The 27,211-nt window shown below is 42.5% G+C and overlaps 1 long non-coding RNA gene across 1 annotated transcript in view; it reads left to right on the forward strand.

The window, feature by feature from the left end:
• Window positions 1-27,211, forward strand: part of LOC140210607 (uncharacterized) — a 97,571-nt gene that overhangs the window by 26,828 nt on the left and 43,532 nt on the right. Inside the window, exon 2 of the long non-coding RNA XR_011889261.1 lies at window positions 14,999-15,222. This is a non-coding gene — a long non-coding RNA (uncharacterized lncRNA). The remainder of the gene's footprint in view (window positions 1-14,998; window positions 15,223-27,211) is intronic.

Here is a 27,211-nt window from a genome sequence, read left to right on the forward strand (position 1 = left end):
AGAAGCTTATTGATTAGTTTTCAGGGGATGATGGCATTGAATGCTGGGTTGTAGTTGATAAAGAGCATTCTGATGTATGCATCTTTGCTGTCCGGATGTTCCACGGTTGAGTGAAGAGCCAATGAGATGGCACCTGCTGTGAACCTTTTGTTCTGGTAGGTAAACTGGAGGCAAAATGTTATTCAGATCTAACATCAGAATGGGGAAGAAAGTGACTTTGACCATGGAATAATTGTAGGTGCCAGACAGAGTGGTTTGAGTATCTCTGAAACGGCTGATCTCCTGGGATTTTCATGCACAACGGTCTCTACAGCTTAGAGAGAATGGTGCAAAAAATACAAAACATTAAGGGAGCGGCAGTTCTGTGGGCAAAATGCCTCATTAATGTGAGAAGTCAGTGGAGAATGGCCTGACTGCTTCAAGCTGACAGGAAGGCAGCAGTAACACAAATAACTAAGCATTAGAACATGGTGTGCAGAAGAGTATCTCTGAACACACATGTTGAACCTTGAAGTGGATGAGCTACAGCAGCAGAAGACCTTGAACATACCTCCTGTGCTGATAAAGTGGCCACTGGGTGTATAAGGATACCCACATCTGTCTGAACATAAACACAATTCAAACTCTCACCCTTTAAAAATACTCCACATTTCTACTTCTATCTACCAAAATGGACATTTCCCCACATTAAATTCCAATTATGTTTGTGTCCATTTGCTTAACCTGTCTGTATCTAGAAGTTCTTAGAAGCTTTCAGGAAATGATTCACTTATGAAATGATTTTGATGGATGTGTGAATAACGGATTTAGTTCTGCCTCCACTGCCAATTTCTGAAGCATTTGAGGCCTCTGGAACACTTTTTCTGAATGACTTTCCATTGAGGGAAGTGGTCCAGAGGATAGAGGAGGATGACTGAGAACTGATATTTGAGGAAATAGAAATGGCTAGTGGGTGGGTTTAGATGAATCTTCAGGCAGCATATATTAAACTTGTATATAAAATTATGAGGGGTATTTGTGGAGCGGACTGCATGAAACAGACCTTTGGATCAGAGTTGAAATAAATTTAGAATAGGGATAAGAGACCTTGAGGCATATTAGTGGTAGTCTTTTCACCCACAGTGTGATGAGTACCAAGAATGCTTCGCCTTTTCTGGAGAGACAGAAAAAAAGCGGTGCTGCTGGCAACATTTAACAAGTGTCTTGACAAGTACTTGAATTGCCAAGGAGTCAGAGGCTAGACATACTGGGAAATGAGATTAAAACAGATGGGTGCCTGCTGGTTGGTATCAGGTTAAACATAGTGGGCCAAATGGCCACCATATCACCATATGCAGGTTGATGGTATAATTTGAAAGTCCAGACACATCATACCAGTTGCCTCCTCCTTATCCATTCCCCAGTTTACATACTTATAAAACTGCAATAGATTTTTCAACAATCTCCATTCATAAATCCACATTAATTGCCCAAACAGTTATCGCTTTGTTAGCAATTTGTTATCACTTCATTTTTATTATTGCAAATGTCAATATTAAATGATGGGTACTTTCCATTTGTTCCCTATTCATGAAAATTAAGATGTGACAAACTATACTATATTTATATGCCATTTTGTAGAATGCACAGTAGTGCTAAGGATGTTTCACCATAAAATATTTCTAGCCCCTGAAGTTGAGAGAGGAGTTGCACGATTACAATAAAGCCTAATTTGTTAAAGATAGATAAATGATAAATTATAACAAAAGAAGCAAAACAGGAATTAAAATTGCTAAAATTATGAAAAAAATACTTGATAAGTCCAGCAATAATCAGAAGACTTTCTGATTGGACCCAGTGCACCAATCTTGAAAGAAAGTTATGGAATAGCAATGACACTTAGTATTCAATTTGCTTCTCTGTTCTTAGCAAAGAATATGACAAAAGTTATTTTGGAAATACAAGAAGCAGTTCATATGCAATTACTGCAATTTGCAATTCGCCTACCGGAGCAACAGGTCAGCGGCAGATGCCATCTCTCTGGCCCTACATTCCTCCTTAGAACACCTGGAGAATAAAGAGGCATACATAAGGCTCCTTTTCATTGACTACAGCTCTGCCTTTATTACCATCATTCCAAATAAACTGATTCCTAAGCTCCGGAACCTGGGCCTGAGCACTCAGATCTGCAGCTGGATCTTCAACTTCCTCACAGACAGGACCCAGGCTGTAAAAATAGGGGACAAGCTCTCCTCTACAATCACTCTGAGCACCGGTGCCCCACAAGGCTGTGTACTCAGCCCCCTGCTGTACTCACTGTACACCCATGATTGTGTAGCCAAGTTTCCATCAAACTCAATATATAAGTTTGCTGATGACACAACAATTGTAGGCCATATCTCGGGTAATGATGAGTTTGAGTACAGAGAGGAAATTAAGAACCTGGTGGCATGGTGCGAAGACAATAACCTATCCCTCAACGTCAGCAAGACGAAGGAACAGGTTGTTGACTTCAGAAGGAGTAGTGGACCGTATGACCCAATTTACATCGGTGGTGCGCAAGTGGAAGAGGTCAAAAGCTTTAAGTTCCTCGGGGTCAATATCACAAATGACCTGACTTGGTCCAACCAAGCAGAGTTCACTGCCAAGAAGGCCCACCACTGCCTTTACTTCCTAAGAAAACTAAAGAAATTTGGCCTGTCCCCTAAAACCATCACTAATTTTTATAGGTGCACTGTAGAAAGCATTCTTCTCGGGTGCATCACAACCTGGTATGGAAGTTGTCCTGTCCAAGACCAAAAGAAGCTGCAGAAGATCGTGAACACAGTGTAACACATCACACAAACCAATCTTCCGTCCGTGGACTCACTTTACACCGCACGCTGTTGGAGCAGTGCTGCTGGGATAATCAAGGACATGACCCACCCAGCCAACACACTTTTCATCCCTCTTCCCTCCGGGAGAAGGCTCAGGAACTTGAAGATTCATTCGGCCAGATTTGGGAACAGCTTCTTTCCAACTGTGATAAGACTGCTGAACGGATCCTGACCCGGATCTGGGCCGTACCCTCCAAATATCCGGACCTGCCTCTTGGTTTTTTTGGACTACCTTACTTCCCACTTTTCTATTTTCTATTTATGATTTATAATTTAAATGTTTAATATTTACTAATTTTAACTATTTTTAATATTTAATATTTGTAATCCAGGGAGTGTGAAGCACAGAATCAAATATCGCTGTGATGATTGTACGTTCTAGTACCAATTGTTTGGCGACAATAAAGTATAAAGTACATGCCATATTCAAGTTTGCTGATGACACCACTATCATGGGCCTAATCAAAGATGGCGATGAATCAGCATATGGGAGGGAGATCTGACTAAGTGGTGTCATAACAAAAACCTCTTGTTCAATGTCAGCAAGACCAAGGAACTGATTATTGACTTCAGGAGAGGGAAACCAGAGATTCATGACCCAGTGGTCATTGGAGGATTGTGGTGGAGTGGGTTAGCAACTTTAAATTTCTAGATGCTACTATTTCAGAAGACCTGACCTGGACCCAGCATGTAAGTATAATTGAAAAGAAAGCATGGCAACACCTGTACTTCTTCAGGAGCTTGCAGAATTCGGCATGACATCTAAAATGTTGACAAACTTCTATAGGTGTGTAGGGGAGAGGATATTGACTGGCTGCATCACAGCCTGGTATGGAAACACTAATGCCTTTGAATGGAATATCCTACAAAATCTATTAGATTTGGCTAGGTACAGCATGGCTAAAGCCCTCCCAACCATTGAGCCCATCTACATGAAACTCTGTTGTAGGAAAGCAGCATCCATCATCAGCGATCCCCACCACCCACATCATGCTCTTTTTGCAGTGATGCCATTAGGTAGAGCCTCAGGACTTGTACCACCTGGTACAAGAAAAGCTACTACCGTCATCTATCAGGCTCTTAAATATAAGGGGATGACTACACTCAACATAACTTGCCCCATCATTGTAATGTTCCCAGAACCAATGATATCCCTTTCAAGGGCTCTTTATCTCATTATCGGATGTCCTTGTTATTTAGTGCTATTTATTTATACTTGCATTTGCACAGTTTTTTGCCTTCTGCACTCTGGTTGATCTTTCATTGATCCTGTTACACTTACTATTCCATCAATTTGCTGAGTATGCCCCTAAGAAGTTGAATCTCAGGGTTGTAAATAGTGACATATATAGATTTTGATAATAATATTTACTTTCAACTTTTGAAGTCAGAAGAACCACTTACGCACATTTATGCATTAGAACAAGCTATTTAGAGATTTAATAATTTCCAGTTGATCACCTATATTTATCTAAAATTGGCCAGATGGTCTTGGCACTTAGAACATCTGATATCAGTTTCATTCACCAATATGACAATTTAATTTTTTTGAAGGAAGGGCTTAGTAATGTTATCATCTTTCATTCAACTTCCTTGTGTTCAAATCAGGATATTACTGCTGCAATAATTTCCTTCAATCAGGATTCTAAGACGTAAGCTGCTGGCAAAAATGTTTTAAAGCAACCAGTTTGTAGAATACAAGGAAAATTACAATATCCCCATTAGTTCTTATCCTTGCTTTTTTTTTCTGATTTCTTCTTATACCCAGGTGCAAGTTTTGTTCTCTCTTTACCTACAACAACAGTGACCTTCAATATATTTGTTGAAGGAGGAAGAACAATAGCAAGTAGCATAGACCTTAGGCAACACATACCAAATGCTGGACAAAGTCAGCAGGTCAGGCAGCATCTATGGAAATGAGTAAACAGTTAATGTTTCAGCTAGGACCCTTAATCAGACCTTAGGCACTTTATTTTGTCTTCATATGTTAAACAACCAATGCCTGCTGATTAAAAACAAGGCTGCAACTTCTTCATTACTACAATGAGGCAAATTGGAAGAATAATATTACCAATTTCCAATAATTTTCCAATTTCAATTATTTTTTCCCCTTCTGCACACTCAACTGGTTTTTCTTTCCCTTTTTTCATTTTTCCTATCTCCTCCCATTTGATTCCACCTACCAAATCACTCAACCCCCCCCCCCAATCTGGTTCCACCTAACCTATCACCTAACAAGCCTCTGTCACCAACCCCTCCTTGGTACTACAAAATATTCTCAATGTTGCAGACTGGAAGGGAATAGGAAAAACTGAAATGTTGACTCATACCTTTTGCTTCCACTGAATTCTCCCTGCAATCTGTTTTTCGCAACATAATTTTCTTCAAACTTTATTGTAGCCAAATATGTCCACAGAAATGGTAGTGCCAGCATCTAAACAGATTACAATATTCTTCAAAGGTAGCCAGATAATTCCTGACACATTCGGCAACCTAGAGTACCTTGATCGCTAAAGCAAAGACTTAGACCTTGTTTCCTCAAGCAAGGAATTTTAGCCCTATAGGCAAAAGGAACTGGAAAGGTTTCTCCTGTATCACTTTGTGCACTCTCCAGAGCCATGCCACAATTTATGAGAATTAAAAAAGGTCACTCCATGAATGCTCAAAATGAGTTGCACTTTCTAGCAGCTCTAGTTATGTTCTTTTATATGTTTTTTTTTTGATGGAATCATTGTCCCTGACGTGTGTATCACGGGATACTAAGTGAGCACTCCTATAGTTCCTGAAGATAACATATAGTTCCTGACGAAGGGTCTTGGCCTGAAATGTCGACTGCACCTCTTCCTAGAGATGCTGCTTGGCCTGCTGTGTTCACCAGCAACTTTGATGTGTGTTGAAGGAACAATAAAGTTTGCTATTGGCATATTGTAATCGTATTTGAACAGATAATGTAGAGACCCTTTAAATAGAGACCAGTTATATTCCATGTTCTGTGTTACCTTATTTTGTGCTGCAAAGGTGCATCAAAGCAGCCACTGGATTAAGAGATAACCAAATGCGAAGAGATGGAATCTAATACCAGCTGTCGGGATCCATTGATAAATTGACATGCAGGAGACCTTCTCTATGATTAATAACATACTCAGCTCATTAATACTCATGCATTTGTTTTCCCAATTCATCCGCAATATGGCTTCAATTATTTTATATAAGAAAAGTCTGCACTGTCATTCCTGCCTTCCCTATATCTACATCTTCCTACATTCTTCCCTATTTTTCTATAATTTAGTGTAATGTACCTGCTGCTACAAAATAGTTTCCATATAGAAATCAGACACAAATTGGGAATGCCTTGACTGGGTCCAAGATCTGGTAACTAAGTGTTTTAATACTATTCTAAGCAAGTTCTATTTAGCCTCATGTGTTATTTCTTAATCTGTTGCTTTACGCTTCCACAGCCAACACTGATGTCAAGAATTTCATTTCCTATCTATGCCCTATATTGTCACAAACAGAAGCTAATGGTAATGATTCACTTCTATTCCTTCTTGACCCTTTTTATTGTGTTCCATCTTTTTTTTATATTCCATTCATTCTTGTCTCTCAAATTCAGGTCTTTTTAAAGGACATTAACATTTTAAATTAACACATTTTTTTCCCTGCTTGTGCCACCTAATCTCATGAGTACTGCTGGCATTTCTGTTTTCAGAATTCAGAATTTCAGTGTTTGTAGTATTTTTCTTTTGGTATTATAATTTAATTTTTAAAAATTGTGATCCGTTGTTGTAAAGTGAATTTAATTGATGGAAATAGTTATTATACCAAGCTTTAGAAATAGAACTGAAATAATTTAATTTCAAAAGGGCTGAAAGAATTACATCAACAGCAAGAACCTAAAAACTGAACATGAATGTGGTGAAGAAACTAAAAACTTCTTTTTAATAATTCTTTCAGTTGATAGGAAACCAACTATTAGGTTTTATTCACCCCAAAAACAGCTTTGTTAATTAAAAGACAAATCGGTGTTCTAGAAGTATTTTGACATGATTATAACTGTGGGAAGAAAGAGTCAAAGTTCATTTCTGTGCCAAGTGAGTATCAAAACTACCACACAGTGCAGTCTCTTAGTTATAAATGCTTCCTTTCCAATGCCACAGTTAAATGTGAAGTTCAAGAATAACTACTTTTGTGCCTGAGCTAAAGTCAGACAACCTAGACATTATCAAGCAAAAGTGCATTTTGAAGAGTGTGGGAAAATAGTCCTCAGTTAGGCTTGCTTCCAACTGAATTGAACCAATAACAAAAAAAAAGCTTGCAGAGCAGACAATTTCACCCATCTACCTCTTGAAACTGGTAGGAGAAAACTGGCAGTATACACTGGGAACAAGGAGGAAGTACAGAGATCTGGCAGTCGCATTTGGCCATAACCTTTGGTTGGAAACATTTACAAGGCCATTTAAACAATAAAGCTTTTCAAATATCAAATAACAGGGTTTAAAGTTCTAAATTAATGTTAAAATATATGAAATACGCAGAATAATTGCAACATATTGTATTTCACAGGTTTCTTTGCATTTTCTCCGGGATAATTTTACAATTAATCAAACACAAAGAACAGTTGAATATTAATTTATAATTGCAAGAGCTTTACAAGTATTGTTTGGAAGGAATACTTGTATCCTCTAGACTAATGTAGTTTTGCCCACTGCTACAACTATCGAATACTTCTAGACTACAATTAGGAATGCCTACTGTTTCATACCTAGACTGCATTTCAGGAAATCTGATCATCTGGCTGTCCTTCTCCTACCTGCATACAGGCAGAGGCTAAAGACTAAGGGTCCAGAAGTAAGGACACAAAGGGGTGGTTGTAGGAGGCAGAGGAGAGGCTACAGGATTGCTTTGAGTCGGTCAACTGGCCCATGTTCAAGGGCTCATCAGAGGATCTGAATGGTTATCACAGACTTTATAAAGTCATTAGTGCATGAGTATATCCCAACAAAATCACTTGGGGTCTTCCCCAACCAGAGGCTCTGGATGAACCAAGGGATCACAATCTGCTGAGGACCAGATCAGTAGCGTTCATGTCTAGTGACCAAGTCAATTACAAGAAGTCCAGGTACAACCTCTGAAAAGCCATCTCACATGCAAAGTGGCAATTCCAGAGCAAGCTTGAATCCCAGAAGGATGCTCGACAGCTGTGGCAAGGCTTCAATGCTACCACAACAACATTTGTTTCAACAACAGTTTGCTCCCAATAAGCTCAATACCTTATATGCATGCTTTGACTGACAAAACATGGAGACACCTTCACAAGCTTCTACAGCCCTGTGATTTCAGTATCTGAGGCTGAGTGAGAGTATCTTTCAGGAGGGCGAACCCACGGAAAGCATCTGGCTGAGTACCGAAAACCTATGCTAACCAACTGGCTGGAGTGTTCATTGATATCTTTAACCTCTCCCTTTGGCAGTCTAGCTTCAAGCAGACTTCAATTATATCAGTGCCCAAGAAGAATGTAGTAATCTGCATCAATGACTATCGTCCAGTAGCACTTACATCCATGATGATGAAGTGCCTTGAGAGGTTGGTGATGAAACTTATCATTTCTTGACTGAGGTGCAACTTAGATCCAAATCAATTTGTCTACTCAACCCTGGAACATCTGGACAGTGAAAATGTATACAGCAGGATACTCTTCATTGACTACAGCTCTGCATTCAACACTATCATCTCCTCAAAGCTAATCAATGAGCTCCAAGACCTGGGCCTCAGAACCTCCTTGTGGAACTGGATCCTCAATTTCCTCACTTGCAGAGCCCAGTCAGTTTGGATTGGCAATACCATCTTCACCAAAATCACCATTAGCACACATGCACCACAAAGCTGTTAGCTTGGCCCCCTGCTCTACTCAGTTTATACTTATGACAGTGAGGATAAGTGCATCTCCAATGCCATATTTGGGTTTGCTGACGACAATACTGTTGTTGGCTGTAGCAAAGGTGGTGATGAATCAGCTTACAGGAGGGAGAATGAAAATCTGGCTGAATGGGGCCACAACAACAATTTCTCATTCAATGTCAGCAAAACCAAAGAGCTGATTATTAAATTCAGGAGGAGCATGATCCAGTCTTCATTGGGGCATCAAAGGTGGGGAGGGTCAGCAACTTTAAATTTTTCAGTGTTATCATTTCAGAGGATCTGTACTGGGTCCGGCACATAAGTGCTATTTCAAAGAAAGCAGTGTCTCTATTTTCTAACAAATTTATGAAAATTCAGCATGTCATCTAAAACTTTGACAAGCTCCTATAGATGCGGGGTAGAGAGATTACTGACTAGTTGCATCATGGAAACACCAGTGCCCTTGAACAGAAAAACCTACAAAAAGTGGTGAACACAGTCCAGTCCATTATGGCTGAAGCCCTCTCCACCACTGAACACACCTACAAGGAAACCTGTTACAGAAAAGCAACATCTATCATCAAGGATCCTACCATCCAGGCCATGCTCTCTTCTTGCTGCTGCCATCAGGGAGGAGGTACAGGAGCCTCAGGTCCCACACCATCTGGTTCAGGAACAGTTATTATCCGTCAGCTATCAGGCTCTCGAGCCAGAGGGGATAATTGCATTCAACTTCACTCACCTCAACACCTCAACCTCTGAACTTACTTTCAAGGACTCTACAACTCATGTTCTTGGTATTTATTGCTTATTTATTTTTTTCTTATTTGTGTTTGTTATCTTTTGCACCTTGGTTGTTTGCCCATCTTGTTGGGAGTGTCTTTCATTGATTCTATTGTATTTCTTTGTGCTTACTGTGAATGCCCACAAGAAAGGAATCTCGGGGTAGTATATTGTGACATATATGTACTTTGGTAATTAATTTATTTTGAACGTTGAATATACCGTCCATTTATGCCACAGAATATGTAGGGATTCAGTTTCTCAATTTTTTTTTCACTTTTGAAATGGCTATTGCTGCATATTAGATCGTAATTTTACAGATTGGAGAAATTGGATTCATATATAGGCAGTCCCCAGGTTAGAACAGAGTTCCATTCCTGAGAACTGATGGTAACCCAAATTGTTATTAAATTTGAAATGAACATAATTGGAAAAGGATTACAGAAACAGCTGTGAAAGGGGAGAGAGCAGGTGTGGGAAGAATGGTTGTCAGCCAACCTTACTGACTCAGTGAATGAATGAATTTGTTCAGTGCACTCAGCTCTGCCCGCCTTGACCCAGACCTTGATTGTTGCAGTTTGGGCAGGGGAAGGGGTTGGGAGAGAGAAGACAGAAATGTTGTGTTCCCACTTTACAGAAAATGCCTGCAGTTTTGCAGCAGCTGGCAAATCCCATTTGTATAGTGTGTTCCATAAGTCAGGCATTATCCATGTTCCATAATTCTGGCTACATCTAGTGAGGACCTGAGATATGTTTCGCAAAGTTCTTGGGTTCCAATTTACAATACTTCTTTTCAAGTGAATAAACTGTAGTTAATTGGTGATAATGTAACTATGATAATTGATGATTTTGAATGGAATTGTACAAAGAATGATCAATCTGTTACTATCTGCACCTTTTTTTTTGCCCTTCCTCAATACCCAGCAGGTCAAGCAGCATCTGTATTAATATTTCAGGTCAATGACATTTTATCAACCACATGGGAACAAAGGGACATTTTTCTTTAACTCCAGCAGTATCAGTGGATGTTCACAATCTGTTCTGGAAGTTGCTGGTGAGGGGAAGTCACTAAAAGACCAAGCATTAAATAATAGAACATAGAAAAACTGCAGCACAATACAGGGCCTTCGGCCCACAATGCTGTGCCAAATACGTACTTACTTTAGAAAATACATAGGGTCATCCAAAGCCCTCTATTTTTCTAAGCTCAACATAGCTATCCCAGAGTCTCTTAAAAGACCCTATCATATCTGCCTCCATCACCGTCGCTGGCAGCCCATTCCATGCACTCACCACTCTCTGCATAAAAACCTTAACCCTGACATCCCCACTTTTCCTTCGCTACATCGATGACTGCATTGGCGCTGCTTCCTGCACGCATGCTGAGCTCGTTGACTTCATTAACTTTGCCTCCAACTTTCACCCTGCCCTCAAGTTTACCTGGTCCATTTCCGACACCTCCCTCCCCCTTCTAGATCTTTCTGTCTCTATCTCTGTAGACAGCTTATCTATTGATGTCTACTATAAGCCTACTGACTCTCACAGCTATCTGGACTATTCCTCTTCTCACCCCGTCTCTTGCAAAAATGCCGTCCCCTTGTCGCAATTCCTCCATCTCCGCCGCTTCTGCTCTCAGGATGAAGCTTTTCATTCCAGGACGAGGGAGATGTCCTCCTTTTTAAAGAAAGGGGCTTCCCTTCCTCTACCATCAACTCTGCTCTCAAACGCATCTCCCCCATTTCACGCACATCTGCTCTCACTCCATCCTCCCGCCACCCCACTAGGAATAGGGTTCCCCTTGTCCTCACCTACCCCCCCACCAGCCTCCGGGTCCGACATTCCCTGTAACTTCCGCTACCTCCAACGGGATCCCACCACTAAGCACATCTCCCCCCCCCCCCGCTTTCCACAGGGATCGCTCCCTACGCGTCTCCCTTGTCCATTCGTCCCCCCCATCCCTCCCCACCGATCTCCCTCCTGGCACTTATCTTTGTAAGTGGAACAGGTGCTACACATGCCCTTACATTTCCTCCCTTACCACCATTCAGGGCCCCAGACAGTCCTTCCAGGTGAGGCAACACTTCACCTGTGAGTCGGCTGGGGTGATATACTGCGCCCGGTGCTCCCGATGTGGCCTTCTATATATTGGCGAGACCCGACACAGACTGGGAGATCGTTTCGCTGAACACCTATGCTCTGTCCGCCAGAGAAAGCGGGATCTCCCAGTGGCCACACATTTTAATTCCACATCCCATTCCCATTCTGATATGTCTATCCATGGTCTCCTCTACTGTAAAGATGAAGCCACACTCAGGTTGGAGGAACAACACCTTATATTCCGTCTGGGTAGCCTCCAACCTGGTGGCATGAACATTGACTTCTCAAACTTCCACTAATGCCCCACCTCCCCCTCGTACCCCATCCGTTATTTATTTATATACACACATTCTTTTTCTCTCTCTCCTTTTTCTCCCTCTGACTATACCCCTTGCCCATCCTCTGGGTTTTCCCCCTCTCCCCCCTTTTCTTTCTCCCTGGGCCTCCTGTCCCATGATCCTGTCATATCCCTTTTGCCAATCAACTGTCTAGCTCTTGGCTCCATCCCTCCCTCTCCAGTCTTCTCCTATCATTTTGGATCTCCCCCTCCCCCTTTCAAATCTCTTACTAGCTCTTCTTTGAGTTAGTCCTGACGAAGGGTCTCAGCCCGAAACGTCGACTGTACCTCTTCCTAGAGATGCTGCCTGGCCTGCTGCGTTCACCAGCAACTTTTAAGTGTGTTGCTTGAATTTCCAGCATCTGCAGAATTCCTTGTGCGTTTTAAAAATGGACATTGAGTTTTTTCTAATGCCCATCAGGAAAATTCCCAAAAATTCATAAACTGGGGAAAATCCATAAAATAGAGAAAACTTTGTTACGTGGTGATTTTTAGCTCATTGGTCTTTAAAAACATATTTCTGTGTGATTTCCAGTGGTAGCATAGTGCAGAGTATCATTCTTGCTTGGGATCATGGAAAGTGAGTCAGAGATGCATGAGAGCCAGAGTATCTTTACAAAAGGCTACAATGGAAATGAGAAAAAGAACAGGGAGGCAGAGATATTTTGAATGCCTGTGACTACATTCCCAACCACCCCCCACACACCATTGTGATAGTTGGCCCAAGTTACTGCAAAGCCTTAGCTCATCACTTATAAAGTCCCACAAGCATCTCCTCTAGTATCAGGAATGGCTGGAATTCCCTTTCACTGTAGCGTTCGCAGTCCAACATAGTAATGACTGTATAACTTGAGTATTGGGATTACCTGTGATCTAGGACCATTCTCTCTGTCCAGCTTTTTGAGTACCATATTCTGAAATCTAAATCATAATTGTGCTAACTGGTTGAATTACTGTTATAATACAAGTTTTAATACCTGGCCTGATTTTGATTTCTTTAAGCTTTCTAGTTTCAGAGGGCGTCCCAACAGATTTTCACCAATAGTATTCCCCGTATCCATACAGCTGATTTGTAAAGGTTTATATAGTAATGCACACGATATTGTTAGCCTGGCTCATCTGGTAGTAGCTGTGCTTTAGAATCAATAGGTTCCAGGTTCAAGTTCCATTCCAGAGTCTTGTGTTCAAAAATCCAGACTTAGGTGTACATGCAGTGCCTTCAGATGCTGCACTGTTGAAGAAGCTATCTTTCAGATAAGATATTGGATCAAAGGTCCAGTTCTATTCTCACATGGATGCAAAAGACCTATTGCAATAGCTCAGGGAACTGTGTGTGTGTGTGTGTGTGTGTGTGTGTGTGTGTGTGTGTGTGTGTGTGTGTGTGTGTGTGTGTGGTGGGGGTGGGGGCATTATCCCTTGGTTTAGTCAGAGAATTGATTTTTGTGAAGTTTGCACAAATTGGCTGTCACATTTACTGCAATTGAGACTACACTTCATTTACTGGAGGATTCTTTGGGATGAATCATAAAAGACACAATAAAAGCAGAAATCTTTATCTTTGCTCTATTGATTACACGACTGAAAGAGCATGTATTTGCTCTCAGTTATGATAGGCTTACCCTCATACTCTGCTTCACAAAAGCACATCATTTTCATTCTGTGGAAAGGAAATTACCTTACAGCTGAATACTGACGAAATTCATTGTGACATTGTTTAATATCAACAGATATGAGAAAGAGATATCCTTGTTGTCATGGCTCCTACTGAAATTGGCGTAACTGACGTAGACAGTTATTTTTTATGTAACCATTGCAATTCAAACCACAAGCAGATGTAAAGAATAAATCTTTTACATTTGCTGTTCTCATGACCACTGTAATAATCAAAATAGGAATATCATCATCACTAATCGTGCAGCCATCTAGTTACTTGATAATTGAAAAACTAACACTGACAATCTGCGCAATTATACTTTTGTGGGCAGCAATATCTCATTGTGGATAAGCCCAGCACTTACGCATGGGTTTCTAGTACAGAAAATTTTATTATCAGAGCAGATACAACAGAGTGGAAGGGTCAAGGAGAATGGAACGTTACAAGAAGTAGGGTGGGAGGAGATGTAGGTCATTGTAAGAATGGCCTTTTTTGGAGTGGTCAGTCTTTGGCTCAACGGGCGGAGGCAAGAAAGGGGCAAAGCCTCTATACAAGTTTCTAGTAAGCTTTTATTTCTCTTGCTTTGTTTATTAGTACATAGTAAGTGGGCTGAGAATGGGCCAGAATTAGTGGCATGTTCTTTCTGTGAGATGTGGGAACTCTGGAAGACCTCCTGTCTCCCTGATAACCACATCTGCACGAAGTGCATTGAGCTGTAGCTCCTTAGACACTGTCAAGGAACTGGAACTGCAGCTCAATGACCTTTGCTCATATGGGAGAATGAGGAGATGGTAAATAGGAGCTATAGGGAGGTAGTCACCTCTAAGTTACAGGAGGGTGTCTGTCAGGTAAGGGGAAGGCCCAGCGCAGAGTTCCCCTGTGGCCATTCCCCTCAAAAACAAGTATACCACTTCAGATATTGTTAGGGAGACAACCTACCAGGAGGAAGCCACTGTGACTGGGTCTCTGGCACTGAGTCTGGCTCTGTAGCTCAGAAGGAAAGTGGGGAGAGGAGGAGTGCAGTAGTGATATAGAATTCCATAGTTAGAGGAGCAGACAGGAGATTCTGCTGATGTGAAAGGGACACCCAGATGTCTCCCAGGTACCAGCGTCAAGGATGTCTCAAATTGAGTCCACATTATTCTAAAGGGGTAGGGTGAGTGGCTGGAAGTCGTGGTAGGTATGAAAAGGAAGGAGATCCTGAGTATAAGAACCTGAGTAGAAAGCTGAAAAGCAGGGCTTCCAACATAGTAATCTTTGGATTGCTGTCGGTGCCATGTGTTAGTGAGAGTAAAATTGGAATTTATTTAAATCTTACTCCCATCTCACAACATGAGGGAGTAAAAAAATCTTTGTGTTATGATTCTGTTGCAGAAAGAAGCTGTCCTGTAGCCTGTTGGTCCTGGCTTTAATGCTGCAGTAGTGTTTGCAAGACAGAAGCAGCTGAAACAGTTTGTGGTTGGGTGACTGGTGTCCCCAATGACCTTCCAGGCCTTCTTTCTGCACCTGCTGCTATAAATGTCCTCAATGGAGGGAAGTTCACATCCACAGATGCGCTGGGCTGTCCGTACCACTCTCCACGGTGTCCAGCGATCAAGGTTGGTGCAGTTCCCACACCAGGCAGTGATACAGCCAGTCAGTGTGCTCTCAGTGGTGTCCCTTTAGAAAGTCTTGAGGATTTGGGGGCCCATGCCAAACTTCTTCAGTCACCTGAGGTGGAGGAGACGCTGTTGTGCTTTTTTTGCCACAAAACCGGTAGGTACAGTCCAGGTGAGACTCGGTGATGTGCACTGTATACTGAGGAACTTGAAACTACTCACCAGATCCATTGATGTTGATCAGGGTGAGCCTGTCTCTATTCCTCCTGTAATCCACAATCAGGAGGACATTGAAGGAGATGTTGTTATCCTGGCACCCACTGTGTCAGGGTGTCACCCTCTCCTCTGTAGGCTGTCTCATTACCGCTGGAAATAAGGCCAATCAAAGTGGTGCCATCTACAAATTTGATCAGCAGATTGGAGCTGTGTGTGGCAGTACAGTCATGGGTGTAAAGGGAGTAGAGAAGAGGACTCAGACCACAACATAAAGCCCCTATGTTGAGGGGCAGAGGTGAGGGAGCCCATCCTTACCACCTGTCGGCAATCCCATAGGAAGTCCAGGATCCAGCTGCACAAAGTGAGGTGCAGGCCAAGTCTCTGAGCTTTCTGTGAAGTCTCGAGTGTAAGAATAAGATGACTTGGCGGATCAATGTGTCGCCGAAGAATTGGTGTGGGGGGGGGAGCAGGGTTTCAGATTTCTGGATCATTGGGATCTCTTCTGGGGAAGGTAAGTCCTGTGCAAAAATGACGGGTTACACCTGAAACTGAAGGGGAGTAATATCCTTGTGGACAGGTTTGCCAGAGCTGTTGGGGAGGGTTTCAACTAATTTGGCAGGTGGCAGGTGGTTGGGAATCGGAGACATAGGACTGAGGAAGGGGCAGTTTTGTATACAAGTAGATGCAGTCTATAGTGAGACTGTGAGGGAAGACAGGCAGATCATAGGGCAAAATTGCAGTCATTGGGATGAGTTGAAGTGTAACACGGCTGCAAAATCAAAAAGAACTGAAGGTGTTGTAGTTGAATGCACACAGTATACGGAATAAGACTGATGATCTTGTAGTGCATTTAAAGATTGACAGGTATGATGTTACGGGCATCACTGAGCTGTGGCTGAAAGAAGATCATAGTTAGGAGCTTAACATCCAAGGATACACATTGTATCAAAAGAACAGGCAGGTAGGCAGAGGGGGTGGGGTGGCTCTGTTGGTAAAAAATGAAATCAAATGCTTAGAAAGGTGACATAGGATTGGAAGATGTAGAATTCTTGTGGGTAGAATTAAGAAACTGCTAAGGTAAAGAGACCCTGATGGCAGTTATATACAAGCCTCCAAACAGTAGTCAGGATGTGGAGTACAAATTACAACAGGAGATATAAAAGGCTTGTCAAAAGGGCAATGTTACGGTAGTCATGGGGGATTTCAATATGCAGGTAGATTGAGAATATCAGGTTTATGCTGGATCCCAAGAGAGGGAAATTGTAGAATGCCTACAGGTGGCTTTTTAGAGCAGCTTGTGGTTGAGCCCACTAGGAGGAAGGTAATTCTGGATTAGATGTTGTGTAATGAACTAGATTTGATTAGAGAGCTTAAGAAAATGAACCCTTAGGAAGAGGTGATCATAATCTGATAGCGTCATAGTAAGATGGTGGTTAGTGTGATGCTACTACAGCTTGTGGCGCCAAGTTCAGAGTTCAACCCCAGTGTCCTCTGTAAAAGTTGTATGTCCTCCCCTTGGAATGCGTGAGTTTTCGCTGGGTACTCCAGTTTCCTCCCACAGTCCAAAGACATACCGGGTAGGTTAATTGGTTATTGTAAATTGTGCTATGATTAGGTTACAGTTAAATCTGGGTTGTTGGGTAGTGGGCTCAAAGAACCAGAAGAGCCTATTCTGTGCTGTACCTCTAAAAATAGAAAAATAAAAATAAAAGGATTCACCCTGTAGTATGAGAGGGAGAAAATAAAGTCAGAAGTATATGTATTACAGTGAAATAAAGGGAATTACAGAGACATGAATGAGGAGCTAGCCAAAGTTGAGTGGAAGGGGACAGTAGCAGGGATGATGGCAGACTTGCAATGGCTGAAGTTTCTGGAGGCAATTTAGAAGGTGCAGTACAGATATATCCCAAAGATGAAGAAGTATTCTAAAAGGAGGATGAGGCAAACGTGGCTGACAAGGGATGTCAAAGACAATATAAAAGGAAAAGAGAGGGCATATAATAGAGCAAGTTAGCAGATTGGGAAGCTTTTAAAAACCAACAGAAGACAAATAAAAAAGCTATAAGGAGAGTAAAAATGAAATATGAAAGTAAGCTGGCCAATAATACAAAAGAGGATACCAGATGTTCTTTCAGATAGATAAAAAATAAAAGAGAGGGGAGAGTGGATATTGGACTGCTGGAAAATGGTTCTGGAGAGGTAGTAATGGAGGACAAGGAAAGGGCAGATGAACTGAGGAAGTATTTTGCGTCAAGTCTTCTTCATGGAAGACATTAACAGTATGCCAGAAATCAGAAGTGAGTTTAGTTTCTATTATGCTTGGTAAGCTGGATGGTCTGAATGATAAGTCACCTTTACCGGATGGACTGCACCCCAGGGTTCTGAAAGAGCTATCTGAAAAGATTGTGGAGGCATTAGTAATGATCTTTCAAGAATCACAAGGTTCTGAAGGACTGTAAAATTGCAAATGTCACTCCACTCTTAAAGAAGGGAGGGAGGCAGAAGAAAGGAAATTATCAGCCAGTTAGCTTGACTTCAATGGTTGGGAGGATGTTTGAGTCCATTATTAAGGATGAGGTTTCGGGATATTTGGAGGTACAGGATAAAATAGGCCAAAGTCAGCATGATGTCCTTCAGAGGAAATCTAGCCTGACAAGTCTGTTGGAATTCTTTGAGGAAATAAGAGGCAGCATAGATAAAGGAGAGTCTGTGGATATTGTTTACTTGGATTTTCAGAAGGCCTTTGATAAAGTGCTGCACATCTGCTGCTTAACATGATAAGATCCAGTGGTATTACGTAAAATATACTAGCATGGATAGAAGATTGGCTGACTGGCGGGAGGAAAATATTAGGAATAAAGGGAGCCTTTTCTGGTTGGCTGCCGGTGAATAGTGGTGTTCTGCAGTGGTCGGTGTTGGGACTGCTTCTTTTCATGTTATATGTCAGTGATTTGGCTGACAGAATTGATGGCTTTGTGGCCATGTTTGCAGATGATACAAAGATAGGTGGGAGGACAGGTAGTGTTGATGAAGCAGAGTGCCTGCAGAAGCACTTAGACAGATTGGGAGAATGGCAGGGAAGTGTCAGATGAAATATACTGTAGGGGAGTGTATGGTCATGCACTTTGGTAGAAGAAATAAAGAAATAGAAGAAATAAAAGGTTAATTGGTTAAAATAAAGAAATAGAAGAAAATTCAAAAATCAGAGGTTTAAAGGCGCTTGGGAGTCCTTGTGAAAGATTAATTTGCAGGTTGAGTCAGTGGTAAGGAAGGCAAACACAATGTTAGCAATTATTTCCAGAGAATGAGAATATAAAAGCAAGGATGTAAAGTTGAAGAAATAAAGCATTAGTCAGACCACACTTGGAGTATTGTGAGCAGTTTTAGGTCCCTTATCTAACAAAAGATCTGCTGGCATTGGAGAGGGTCCAGAGGCGGTTCATGAGAGTAATTCCAGGAATTAAAGGGATAACGCACATGTGGAGTGTTTGATGGCTCTGGGCTTGTACCTGCTGGAGTTTAGAAGACTGACGGGGCATCTCAATGAAACCTATCGAATATTGAAAGGCCTAGTTAGAGTGGATGTAGAGAGCATTTTTCCTATAGTGGGTGAGTCTGAGACCAGAGGGCATAACCACAGAATAAAGGAAAGTACATTTAGAACATATATGAGGAGGAGATTTGGTTTGTCAACTAAAACACTCAAAAACTTCTGCAAGTGTACCATGGAGAGCATTCTGACTGGCTGCATCACCATCTGGTATAGGGTGGGGTGGGGTGAGAGCTATGGCATAAGGTTGAAGTAAGTTGCAGAAACTTGTAAGATTAGTTAGCACCATCATGGGCACTAGGCTCCATAGCATCCAGAACATCTTCAAGGAGCAGTGCCTTGGAAAGGCAGCGTCCGTCATTAAGGACCCCCACACCACCCAGGACATGTCCTCTTCTCATTATTACCGTCGGGAAGGAGGTACAGAAACCTAAAGACACACACACAGCGATTCATAAACAGTTTCTTCCCCTCTGCCGTCCGATTTCTAAATGGACTTAGAATCCACGAACATTACCTCACTACTTTTAATTTGTTTTTTGTTGTACTACTTATTTTAACTATTTAACAGACATATATATACTTACTGTAATTCAGTTTTCTCACTATATTTATTTGGCATGTATTTCATTGTACTGCTGCTGTGAAGTTAACAAATTTCATGACATACGCCAGTGATATTAAAGCTGACTTGAGTTCTGATTGTGATTTGTTTAATCAGCAGATAGTGAATCTGTGGAATTTATTGCCACATACGACCGTGTAGGCGAAATCATTGGGTATTTTTAAAGCAGAGGTTGCTAGATTCTTGATTAGACAGAGCTTCGGAGGTTAAGAGAGAAAGCAGGAGAATGGGGTTGAGAGGGATAATAAATCAGCCATGGTGGAATGTCAAAGCAGACTCAATGGACTGAATGGCCTAATTCTGCTCTTATGTCTTATGGTCTTGTAAACCCACCAACTATCAATTTGTAAGGACTCCATTCCAATTTCCCTGTGTCTCCATCTTCATCACATTTGCTTTGATGACAAGACATTACACACATCTAAGATGTCTTCCTGTGTTTACAGTCCTCCAGATATATTACCTCTGTTTAACTAGTGCTCATATTCTTCTCTTCAACCATGATCTCACCCTGTCACAGCTACTTTGCTTTCTCCTCTGCTCATACTTCTGCAACTTTATTACACTTGTCCTTTCATTTTACCAATCGTGATGAAGGGGGTCATTGATACGAAATGTTAAATCTGCTTCCTCTTTACTGTTTGACCTGCTGAGTATTCTCAACCTTTTTGATTATTTCAGAGTGGTTTTGTTAGTCACATGGTTTTGGAGATTTGTTCACAAATTCAGCTTGAACGTAATTAATATTAAGAATGTGAATTGGGAGTTCCATTCTACCTCTGGTCCATAGAACCTGTGGGAACTTGCTTCATTGGGAGGCCTTGAGTTTCATGAAAAATACTGGAAACACTCCAAATGAAAGAAACTCAATAGCCCTGTTGGGAAAATATTTTTCTTCAATGGTGCAGCCATTTTAAAGACTATAACAACACAGCAATACTCTATATAATAAAGTATGTACTGTTTTAAATTAAAGTACATTTGTTATTATCTGCAAAACGCTTGAGTCCCTGAGGGCCCACCATTCCCCAAAATCCCCCACTGTACCCACAGATGCCATGTGCTTTTTCTCCAAGGACAGCCAGGCACGGACATAACCCCGGAAGAGGGGCTGCACTCAGCTTGGGCAGAGCCCTTGACTGCTTCGCCTTGATCCATAAATGGCCAGTTTGGCTGGGCCCAGGAGATACCTTAAGCCACCCACACATATTTCTGTTCCACCTTTCTTGCAAAACCTGCAAAGCAATTAAAATGCTTGAAATTAATGTTAATAAAGTACAGTTAACAGTGTAATGCCCTGGTTCACATCTTTACTGTTATGCTGTAGGTATTTCATTTAGCAGTTCTGTAAGAGCTGTTCTGCTTTCAGCCGGTTTGGGTTATTGTTGAAGTTAAGGGATGATGTGGAATGTGTGCCATCTAATTAGCGGGAGGTTTTCTTGGTGAGGGACAATAAGATTGGTCTTGGGCTGTTGTTTGAGAGGAGATGGAGAGAGAAGACGCTGAGGAGATCCGGTCATAGCATACGATCCGGTGGGAGACTCGTTTGTTTGAGATGGATTGCGAGCGATGTTCGGAAGGTGGTGTGTGCTTTCACGCTGTCCAAGGGCCCAGTGCGTGAGTGACAGAGAAGTTCAAGATGAGCTCCAACTTGTACACATTTGACTGTTTAATTAGAATGGGCCCTTTTCTTTCTGTTGTTCTTTACTAACCCTTCAGTTAAGATTTATAAATATAATTCCTTTAATCGTGTGCAGTGTGCTGTCTGATATTTCGTGGCATTAATTTGTAACAGGGGAGCAAATGACCCAGCATCCACACACACTGAGGTTTGGGGTGGGATCCAGTGCGCCTCAATCTCTGAAGTTTGGCAGGCCGGAGGTCGTCTTCCCTAGACTTACACAGCCAAGGAAACAGGGTGTTTCATAGTGGGAGTATCGTCCGGAATCGATTTTGTTGGATGCTGTGTGATTGCCCTGAGCATTGATCCAGTGAGTTGTGTGTTTTAAGTCTGTGTTAAACTAATATTCGGTAAAGTGATTATGATACGTGGTTATGGATGCTGTAGGGGTTAAGTGGAGGTTTGATGAAATGGCGGGCAAAGACTTTGTTCTAGTTCAGACTAGCGCTGACGTAACGGCAGTGGAACTGCCTGGTACTATCAGGGCCCCAGGAGAGGAGGGGCCGTAGGCTGTCCTTACTTTCCGGGAGGAAGGGAGTGAAGGTGAGCATGCCAAATCAGAGGCCAAGTCTCCCATAGCTGGGAGTGGAGACTTTAAAGACAAGTTGCTCTTGTTTCTGTGGAGCGAGTGGAAGGAGTGGTCTGATGTAGAAGGTCAAATGAGTCCTCTAGCAAGGGCTAAGCATTCTGAGTTGGTAGCGGCCCTTATCTCCCTGGTGAATAAATGGCAAAATGCCCAGCTTCAAAGTCCCAGCTATTGTAGGCTCAGCCTGTTCTCAGGAACGAAGCCCACCCCTAAAGGGGAAGAGGAGGAGAATGCAATGGAGACGCAGGAGGCTTCCGTCAGCAGGATACAGTCCTCAGTAGTGGTTTCCTTGGCTGAGGTGACCACTGATAACCCACCTTGGTGAGTGGTGAAGGAGCTTGGGGCAGGGCTCAGGACTGAGGTGACCAATTGTTATCAGCAGGTACAGCCCCTTCCCCCTAATGGGGGTATGACAGAGCTCATAGGGAGGCAGACCCCCCTAAGGGGACTGACTATGCAGAGGGATGCTAGTGGGGAGCGGCTAGTATTGTCTGTTTTCACTATGATGAAGAGGGACACTTCAGGCAGGAGGGAGAATGACTCTTGGAGAGTGAGCCCCTGGGTACCAAAGTGGAGAGACCCAGTGAGGGAATATCCTGCCATCTCAGGGGGGAACATGTTCCCAGCAATATATCAAGGAACACCCTAAAGCAAAAAACCCTATTCCTGAAGGCTTTGTGGGGCCAAGCTCCAGTGTATCACTGTGGATTGAGGGTATTTATGCTGGAACCATACTTGACACCGGCTCTCAGGTTACTCTGCTGTACCTTTTGTTTTACAACCAGTATTTGACGCATTTACCATTGACGCCTGTCTGTACAATGGTTACTTGTCATTGAAGCTGGAGTTTTCGGAGGCAGATGTGGGAGTAGCTGAGGTCCTTGATATATTAGTGTTGGCTTGTCAAGACCCGGTTGAGAGGGATGAAGCTTCAATTCTCATGGGGACGAATGCTCCTATTGTGAGGAGGCTAGTGGGAGCTTGCAAGGAGAATGATGGAGAGAGCTTTCTGGAAACACTGAACATTCACCCTGTGTTCTGAGCTGCTTTTGAGGAAGCGCATGGCCACACTGAGCTGGATGATGAGCATAAACGAGGGACTGTGTGATTCACCCAGTCAAAACCAGTCGTGTTACAGCCTGGGGAAGTAGTAAGAGTGTTGTGAAACCCTGAATTTCCAGGAATGCCTAAGGCCAAGCCCCTCTTGGTGGATGCTCCGGAAGACCACGAAGAGGAGTCAGGCTTATCTGCTGGAGTACTGGTGAGGCCCGAACTGCAGAAGCCCTCGGTTCTACAGGTGAACAGGGCGACAGTGAATATCAGAACTCTTCGGAGCAGGATGTCACCCTCAGGCGGGAAATGCCAATGGTGCACCTCTTCCCGGTGACAGTAATGTCTAGTATCCTTGTGAGACGAGCTGGGGAGAAACTCTGTCCAAAAAGAGGAAAGGCGACTGCTGAGTCATTTAATTTTGGGGACTCGTGGTACCTGGAAGTTGGAAGAAGAGGTTGATAGAGAAAATGTTGAAGCTGGAAGATGTCTTTCCTACTGATGTGTTTGATGTGGTTTGTCCCAAGAACACTCGCCACACCATCCGGGTGACAGAGGACACCCTGTACAGAGGAAGGTTGTGGCGACTGGCACCTGCACAGGTGGAAGACGTTTGACAGCATCTGCAGAATTTGAAGGAAGCTGGAATCATAACTGAGTCCAGAAGCCCTTACACGTCTCCAATAGTAGTCGCCAGGAAGACGAATGGGAAGGTATGGATGTTGTGGACTATCAGACTCTGAACGGGCGTACAATCCCTGACCAGTATACAGTCCCAAGAATCGAGGATGTGCTGGCCTGCCTGAGTGATGCCATGTGGTTCAGTGCGCTGGACTTGACACTGGCCTGCCTGAGTGGTGTGATGTGGTTCAGTGTGCTGGACTTGACATTGGCCTGCCTGAGTGATGCGATGTGGCTCAGTGTGCTGGACTTGAGGATTGGGTATTACCAGATACCCATGAGTGAGACTGATAAAGAGAAGACTTATCTGAAGTATGTGTCTGATATGAGAAGGGAGCTGAAAAACGCTTATGAATTAGCTGAGGTCTTGGCTGCCAAGCAGAATCAAGGAAATAAGAGGAGGTATGATCAAGAAGGTAGGTTCTCCCAACTCATGACGGGAGACTGAGTCCTCATAAAAAACTTGGGGCTACCTGGGAAGCATAAGTTGGCTGACTGCTGGACGGCTACGCCCTGTGTGGTGGAGAGTCAGATGCCAAATGTACCAGTTTTCCAGGTGAAGCCAGAGGATGCAAATGGCCTGTCAAGATTCTCCATCAGATCCACCTTCTGCCTCTGGGATAAGAGGTACATGTTGACCCAGAGCCTGACCTGGAACCTACACCTAGTCAGAGGAATCTGTGGTGACATGGAGAGACTGAAGGACCAGCAGCAGGAAAGATTTGACCAGCCCTCGCCCCGAATGGGGTACTCGGAAGATGAGGAAATGGGGGTGTGGTATATGCTGTCCTTTTCTAATTCCCCACTAAGTGAGGAAGAATTCCCAACTCTTCTCACATTGAGGCAGGTGAAATCTGGGGACTATCTGTGGACAGGCAGGTTGGCAGCTGGACCCTGAAGTGGGGCTGGGCTCTAATGTAACTGGGAATGAAGCTGAGCTCAGCCCAGTGGCAGAGGGACCTGAGTTGCCAGAAGGCATGAGTAATAGACAAGGGGAGGCCTCGCCATGTGGACCAGAAGTATCCCAAGGAATGTTTGAAACTGAAGATGTAGTTGATGGACCGCTGTGTATTCTCCCGACTTCCCCTGCTTGAAGTCCACAATCAGTTCTTCCATTTTACTGATGCTGAGTGCAAGGTTATTGCGACATCACCCAACTAGCAAATCTATCTCACTCCTCTACGCCTCTTCGTTGCCATCTGAGATCCTGTCAACAACAATGATTTCATCAGCGAATTTATAAATGGTGTTTGACCTGTGCCTATACACACAGTCATGAGTGTAGAGAGAGTAGAGCAATAGGCTAAACATGCATCCTTGAGATGTGGCCTGTGTTGATTGTCGCACTATTACTGATCTGCACTGACTATGGTTTCCCAATAGGGAAGTTAGGAATCCAGTTGCAGAGAGGGATACAAAGACCCTGGTTTTGAAACTTGCTGATTAATATTGATGGGACGATAGTGTTGAAAATCAAACTGTAATCAATAAACAGCAGCCTGATGCAGGTGGTCCAGGGCTGAATGGAGAGCCAGGGAGAACGCATCTGCTGTAGACCTCTTGTGGCAGTAGGCAAACTGCAGTGGATCCAGGTGATTATAGGTGTGATCTCACTCATATAGGGCAGGGGGAATATTTGCCCAGACAAATTATTTAAAGATTGAAGAAAGGCCCTCTTTTTAACGTTGTCATGTCAGATAGACACAATTTTAGTAATGAACATGCAAAGACATTACTAACATTATCCATAGAGGAACCTGAGGAGATGGAAAATAGAAAATGCACTTATTTAGTCCTGCCTAATTAATGATGCATTCTCTGAAGCATTCCACTCCTGGATATCTTTGATGTTTACATTAAGCATGCAGATGGACAAATAATCAGCTCCTTGATATCGGTGGGTGCTGAAATGAATTTCAATGTGGCAATGGTGACTTGTGCATGTACTGTCGTGTGAGTCATGTCAACTGCCACGATGAGAGCTGCTAATGCTGAGAGCAAGGTAGTTGCTGATACTACAATTTCAACTATTCCAGCTCACTGCACCTTGCCCTTATGAAGCACTGGCTGGCTTTAAGCAGTTTAGCAAGCAATGCTGCACTGAATATGCTCCAGCTATGTTATTGTTATAATGAACAGAAGGCTTAGATTTGGTGTGTTACATTCATTGGGTCACATGGGCATGAGCCAACTGTGCACCACAGGCCTTATTTTTGCTTTTGGAATTATGTAACCTAGACCTCTGACGGAGAGGCTAGCAGCTCACATTTTCTCTATTTTGTTTCATGAACAGAAAGGATCTCTGACTCTTTAATATAAATAAGAGAGTAGGATAAATTAATTTTGCTAATCCTATGATAATGCAATGAATTGTTCAGTTTGTATCTGAGGAGGTATTTAAGTTGCTACTTAATTTTGCAGAATGATTTACTTTTCACATGTCTGTGCATAAACTGATTAGGATTCCTACTGTTATATTCGGGGTGATTATGTCAGCCTGCATTGCGCTGTTCAAATAATGTGCACAGACAGCTGATCTCCTTTAATTTGCAAGATCATTCTTAAATACCTTTAATAGGCTGCTTGGAGAAACTTTGCCCAAGCACATGATACAGGATCATGTGGGACTACCAGTGAGAAAGACTGCTCACGTTTAAAGGGGAAAAGAATAGAAAATCAATGTCATTTGGCACACATGGGATGACAGATCAGAAGCAGAACTAACTAATCTGCTACTATTATGACTGAGGTACTTCTCTTTTAAACAGAAGGGCATTTTCCATTATTTTATGTTTCTAAAATGCCGGAATAACTGTGGCAAAGCTACTAAATTAATTCTCCTACATTTATGAGAGAATAAAAGATCATTTTAAGGTAAAGCTATGCAGAATGTGCCTACTATCATACAACATGTGGTAGAAAGAGAAATTTACCCAGCTCAGATAGTCATGGAGTCTAACCAGCCAAAGACCTTTCAATAATTTAGCTGAATACCATGGGTGGGGCTGAATAAATATTACTTACAGTAAGTCTTTGCTCAGTAGCAATGTCAAACCTACAGCTTTGCCATTTGTCATTGCTTCTGATTTTTTGACATTCAGAAACATTAAAAAAAACTTAAAATATAGTAAACAATTAAAATATTTTAATGTTGTCCCAGGATAATGAAAGAGGCAAGAAAGGAGATTACTGGGGCCTTGGGGCTCTTTGTGTCCTCACTTGCAACAGATGAGGTCCCGTAGACTTGACAGCAGCAAATACTATGCCCTTGTTCAAAAGGGAAATAAAGATAATCCATGAAGGGTCTCAGCCTTAAATGTCAACTATTTACTTCCCACCACAGATGTTACCTGGCTTGCTGAGTCCTCCAGCACTTAGTGTGTATTCAATATACAGTGGGGTCTCCAGGGTCCATCCACAGCACACTGAAGGTGGCCATATAAGTAGATACGGTGATAAAGAAGACATATAGCATGCTTGCTTTCATTGGTCAATGATTGGGTATAGGACTCGAGAAATCATGTTGTAGTTATATAAAACTTTGATTAGGCCACTCATGGAGTATTACTTACAGTTCTGGTCACCCCATTACAGGAAGGC

The sequence above is a fragment of the Mobula birostris genome, chromosome 15 (genome assembly GCF_030028105.1).
Source record: "Mobula birostris isolate sMobBir1 chromosome 15, sMobBir1.hap1, whole genome shotgun sequence".
Lineage (NCBI taxonomy): Eukaryota > Metazoa > Chordata > Chondrichthyes > Myliobatiformes > Myliobatidae > Mobula > Mobula birostris.